At 25.7% G+C, this 6,000-nt stretch overlaps 1 protein-coding gene across 4 annotated transcripts in view; it reads right to left on the reverse strand.

Moving 5' to 3' along the window:
• LOC111018208 (calcium-transporting ATPase 10, plasma membrane-type) overlaps nucleotides 1-4,467 on the reverse strand; it is a 37,281-nt gene extending 32,814 nt beyond the window's left edge. For 2 of the 4 annotated variants that reach the window (XM_088127427.1, XM_088127424.1), the window contains exon 1: nucleotides 4,298-4,458. The gene's annotated coding sequence lies outside the window, so the exon portion shown is untranslated. Of the gene's footprint in view, nucleotides 1-4,297 lie in introns of all 4 variants that reach the window. The other 2 variants (XM_088127429.1, XM_088127430.1) reach the window with 2 other exon arrangements.
• Nucleotides 4,468-6,000: the final 1,533 nt, after the last annotated feature.

Genomic DNA, 6,000 nt, shown 5'->3' on the forward strand with positions numbered 1-6,000 from the left:
ATGATATAGGATAATAATTATTCATTAATGGTTAAATACACATATAGGTGGCTATCAAGTTATGTTTTATTCTTTTAAAATTTTCAATTTTAATTTGTTTTTATTGTATTGATTTATTTTAATCAAATTACAAATTAAAAATGTTGGAGTTGTAATGAGGTGGAACTAAAGATAGTATGAAAAATGAAATGATCATTGTCATTTGTCACCCTGTAGCTTAATTATTGTAATTATGAGATTTCCATTTTTAAAAAAATTTGTTTCATTAATTGACAAAAGACATTTGTATTTCTCTTTATGAGTTGTTGATTTAAATTTTTTTATACTATTTAACATGTAATATTTGTGCTTGTAGGTCGAGAATCAAATTTGTATAAATGCCCCTATCTCGTGGTTGTCTGAATTTTCCCTTTGACTTGTTTTAAGAATGAATCTCGTTTTTTTTTCTTCAAATGTTAAATGTTATCTAGGTGGCCATGGAAGTTTGTTTAAAAAACAATTGAAAAAAAAAAACTAGAAACCTCTCTTCCTCCCTACATCTTTAGTGATCACTATATATATATATTTTTTTTTCAATTTAAACCAATAGATAATAACTTTTTTTTTTATTATCGTAAGAAACTAGTATTAGACATATTTTTAAGGATGATCTAAACATGACTGTTCACGTATTTGATTAAACAAAAATTAAAAAGAAACAACGAAAATAAATGAGGGTTATAATGTAAATAATCAAAATTATAAGAATTCATTTTCAATTGCGTTAACAGTTATAAAGATGTAAATAGAATTATTAAAGTAAAAAAATTAAAGAAAGAATTGCCCATTGGATTTCTTTTTCTTAAAAAAAAAAAAAAACTTTACTTTTACTTTTACTTCTACTTTATTCCTTTTTTTCCGTATCAAGTAATCATTTAATTTTAAGTAATATGTATGTAATATACATACATAAATATATATATATATATATATTAGTTCAACAGTAAACTGATTTCAAGTTGGCTTATAAATGTAAATAAAAAAAAAAAAGTTGAGAACTTGAGATTAATTAATAGCCAATATTTCATTTATTAATATTTCAAATGTATTGAACTCATGGATTTGAAATCCAATGGGCATATACAACTCTATCAATGTGTTGGAAAAAAAGGAAATTATTTGTTTAACTAATCTTTTAATTGTTTATAAGGATAAAAATTTGCAACCAACTATAATGGAGAGGGAGACTCGAGATCCTAGAAAGTATCGGCTAGTTCACGGGTTAAGTTTATACTTTGAAATTATGAAGTCTACTCTATAATACGAATATAGAATTTTGCTCCTCCACCAATTTATTAATCTCAAGGCTAAATAAATTGGAGTTTATGAAACTTTTCTTGTTATTATTATTTTTGTAGTATTACATGTCAAAATAAAGGATATAGATTTAAACCTAACGACTTATAAGTAACTACTAAAAACGTTGATAATTGAATATAACGATGTTCAAGTCGGCATACTAACCTTTAAAATTCATAAATCTACCAATTTAGTACAGCTAGGTTAGGTAGACTTCAAAAACTCAAACTTCTCAACTACTTTTCATGAATCACATTTATTAAAACAGTTTAAAAATTATATTAATTTCTTCTTTGTTTTTCCCTCTTTTAACTTGTAAGATCTTTCAAGATTGCATCTTTTTGACAATTTTTCTCAAATTTATGACGTTAAAAGTTAATTAGAAAAAAAAAAAGAGAGAGAGACATAGTCAACTAAGGCATCATCAATTTCCAACTCCCAACAAACAAAAATGAAAAATTTTCAAAAAAATGGAAAAGGAATTTGACTTCTACATGATATATGACTTGGATATTTTAAGTTTAAAATGGAAAAAAAAAATATAAAAATATAACTTTATAAAAAATTATCTTTTTAATTATCTTTTAAATTTGGAGGGTGAAAGTAAGATTTTACGTCTCCATAATAATTTTCGTACTCGCCGCGAACAAATTAAACTTAATTTTTAATTTTTCAAAAAATGTATTAGATAGTTATTGAAGCATATTAGGCTAATTTCTCAAGCTCTAGTTTCTTATTTTTCATTTACTCTTTTGATAGAAATATATGTGTTCGGCAACTAATTTTTTCTTCTTAATTTCTATATTAAAAGAAAATTTTGAAATGAGGCACAAATTTGAAAAAAATTGGTTTGTTTGTTCATGGTTTAAAATTATGAATAAAAATATTATTCTAAATTTGTACTTTTTTTTTTTCTAAATTTGTACTTAAAAGTACATAATAAATATGGAAATTTTAAATGACATGATGCTTTTGAATGTTTTAGTTAAAAAATTTATTCTTCAAAATATATAAAATTCTAGGAAAACTAAAAAACATATAATGGAAAAGATTATTTGTAACCACCGTTAAGTTTATAAAAAAAATTACTTTATTGAAAATATAATCAGCTATTTTGTTTTAGTAAATATTGGAAAATTTTTAGTTTATATTTGAAAACTATTTTGATTTTCTTAATCCAAGAAAAAGTAAAAAAAAAAAAAAAATATATGTAAATTATAGTTAATTTATTATTTTATATACAAATAGAATAAATATTGCCTTTTTTTATTTTCATAAAATTTATTAAAAAGACTAATGAACAAAATAATAGCATACCAAAAATTATACCATGTGCTTCTAAAACTCATTATAATTAATTTTATTCTAAAACAAAGCCTCATTATAATTATTTGATGATAGAATGCCTATTGTAAGTTGTAAATTACCATTTTTTTTAGTAATGTCCACATTTTGGTTACCAATAAAATTTTGATGAGAAAAATATTTAAATTGTTTTAGCCAAACTCTTTTGTTGCTAGATTTTCAAACATTCTAATTTAGCCCTTAAACGATTAGTTTATATATCTAAACTATTTTAGTTATTATCATTATTTGTTTTGCTTATTAATTAGTTTAATAAATAGATGTTTATATAGACATTTTTTTCAACAAAATATTGGATCTAGTTGACCTGAGGTAGCTAAATTAGTCAATACACTATTTATCTCAAAAAATCACACTAGAAATATCGGATAAAGGAGCTCATCCTCTTTCTATCTTCCACGAATAAAACTTGGGATACATGGACGTCTTTTTCAAGTATCATCTAGAATAGAAAATGATACCTGAAATCTACTAGGTGTGTGAAACCGTGAACTCACCCCTACGTATTAAATCAATTATGTTTCATAAAAACTAGCTACTATTATAGATAAAAAAAATTATGTATTCTTGAGTTTTATTGGTAGAAGATGAGGCCATCAGCAGTATTTTTGGTTGGAGATTCAAATTCACTACTTTAATAGATCTCAAAATGATGGATTTCTACGGATGTTAGATAATTAATAAGAAAATAAGAATATGGACTAAGACAATTTGTCTGGACTAAAGCATAATTCATATTTGAAAATTGAGGGCTAAATAGAAGAAATTAAAATTAAAATGAAATACATAAAAGTAGGTTTTTAACCATTTCTAATTTGGGTTAATATTGTCCAGTAAACAACATCAAACGATCAACATTTTTATGGTTTTATGTCAAAGTGAGCATAATTCAGTGTAATTGGCATATATCTCCAACTAATAGATTGTGAGTTCGATCTCCCATCTCCACATGTTGTACTCAATAATTTTCATTCCGATCGATTTCATTTCATTTCTTTTTTTTTTTTCATTCTGATTCTTTGTTATTTAGTAAATGGGCCTAAAAAACATGTCATTTTGATTGTGAACGACGCAACGTAGCACTATTTAGACTATAAATAATGACAACGTTGCATTAAAGGAGACGCAATCTCCGGAAATGAAGAGGAAATTTCCTCCCCATTTCCTTTCTTTGTCAAAGTGTATCTTCAACAACATTAAAACAAAACAAATTAAAAGGTGAGCTCTCTAAACCATGTAGCTTTGCACAAAGAGAGAAAGAGATTGGTTGCCTGATTTATTTAACTAACAACGACGGCGGAGTTTCGGTGAATTCGAACATAATTCGGTGGATAAAAAATATTATCTATCATCTTCTTTGAAAGTTGAAAGTTCGATACCTATCCTCACATTTGTAGTTTTGTGGTTCAAGTTTTAAAAAAGAGGGATTCGTTGGATTATTATCCTTGTTTGAAGTTTCTACATCTATCGGTCGGGAGACGAGAAAGCAAAAAAGAGTAGAAGAAAAAGATGGAAGAAATATAAACAAAGAAAAAAGGATATGAAGAATAAGAAGAAAGGGAAATTCAACACAAATTTGTATATAGATGCTTACCTTGTGGAGGTAGAAATCTCTCCCTTGAAGCTTTCAAGAAACTTTGATCCTTTTGCTTTTCATTTCACCAAGCAACCTATTCTCCATCTCTTCTCTCCAACCACACCACATCTTTAATTTTCCTTTTGGATATTCCACAACCAACCCACTTACCCTTCTATATTTATAATATACCAACCACACCCCTCTCGTATACTGGTTCCATAACGATTTTGTTTAAATAACACGTCTAGGGTTAAAATATATATCGAGTTTTTCTTAAAAAGTATTATTATTCAAGCTAGAGGTAAAGACTTTGGAGAAATTATTTAATGTTGATAGCAAGATTATGGGTGGCTGGTCCTATCTAATGTCTAAACCATTAGATAGAGATTCATGGTTTAAATTACTATAATTGTTCCAATCTCTTGAATAATTTCTCAAAGTGAACTTTCATTAAATCTATTAGGGAGATTATTGATTGCTTTGAGATCAGTTGAACTATGTTTATGTTTTAGGTTGTGGAGTTAAAGAAACAAGTTAATTACACGTAAAATCATTTGAGAGAGATGTAATTATATATTTTCTTTTGATGGTCTTCCAAAGGAGGTAAACAAGAATTAACTTTGCCATGCTATCTTAAAAATTGTGCTATTTCAACATGAAAATAATAAAATTAATTAGAAAAAAGTCATTTTTATCTGTTCTAAAGTAGTGTCGAATTCCTCAACTTTAAGGAACCAAACTTATTTAACCCATGACTAATAAAAAGCTTACAACATGATTATTTTTGTTTGTAAAAGTAATCTTTAGAATATGAATATAATATTATTACTTCTTTTTTTGGTACAACATGTAAGGTGGAGGGAATGGAATTCACACCCTGTCGATTGGAGGTATATGCCAATTACCGTTAAGTTATGCTCGTTTTGGTGAATATAATATTATTACTAATTATTATTAATTTATCTAGAAATTGATGAAATAGTACTTCTCTTATAACTTAAATATTTGTTATAATTTTTTATTTTATAATATTTTCTGAAATGTCTTGAGACCTCAATATTTCTATCGACATTGACATTTTTTTTCTTTGGCGATGGTCATTAATCAACTCGGAAAAAGGATAAAACCTCATAGGAACAACACAAATTGTTACCAGATTCACATTAAGTAGCAAAAATATCATAAACAAAATGTGTATCAATAAAACTATATTGAATATAATTAACATAGCAAAGTAATTGTAATGAGAATTCTAACTGCTATAAAAAGAATAAGAATTCAAGTGATCAAGACATATTTTAGAAAAAAAATTGATTAAAGATATAATAAAATTAAATGTAATTGTTTTAAATGTTAAAATTGATCTAATGAAAAAAAATTATACAACATTGAATTAATAGAAATTTAAAGAAAGAAAAAGATCATATTGAAGAGGAAAATTTCTAATCCCTCCTCTAAGTTTTTAAGAAATTGGTAGAAATTTCAAGTTTTTTCCCCTCCTAATGACCATTTTTCTTCTAAAAAAATTTTGCCAAATAATTACTAAGTTATCATCTCTTATAAGTTTATTATTAATCAATCTCAACGTTAACCCACGGTTATGAAATAAATTGAAAAATGTAAAACACAAAGACAAATTGAAAAAATACCAAACATTAGGCCGTAAAGCATACATTTAGCATATATAAATATAATAAATGAAATTAAAAGGAAACATC

This window comes from Momordica charantia, assembly GCF_013281855.1.
Source record: "Momordica charantia cultivar OHB3-1 chromosome 8 unlocalized genomic scaffold, Mcharantia_2.0 BLBB01000008.1, whole genome shotgun sequence".
NCBI classification, from domain to species: domain Eukaryota; kingdom Viridiplantae; phylum Streptophyta; class Magnoliopsida; order Cucurbitales; family Cucurbitaceae; genus Momordica; species Momordica charantia.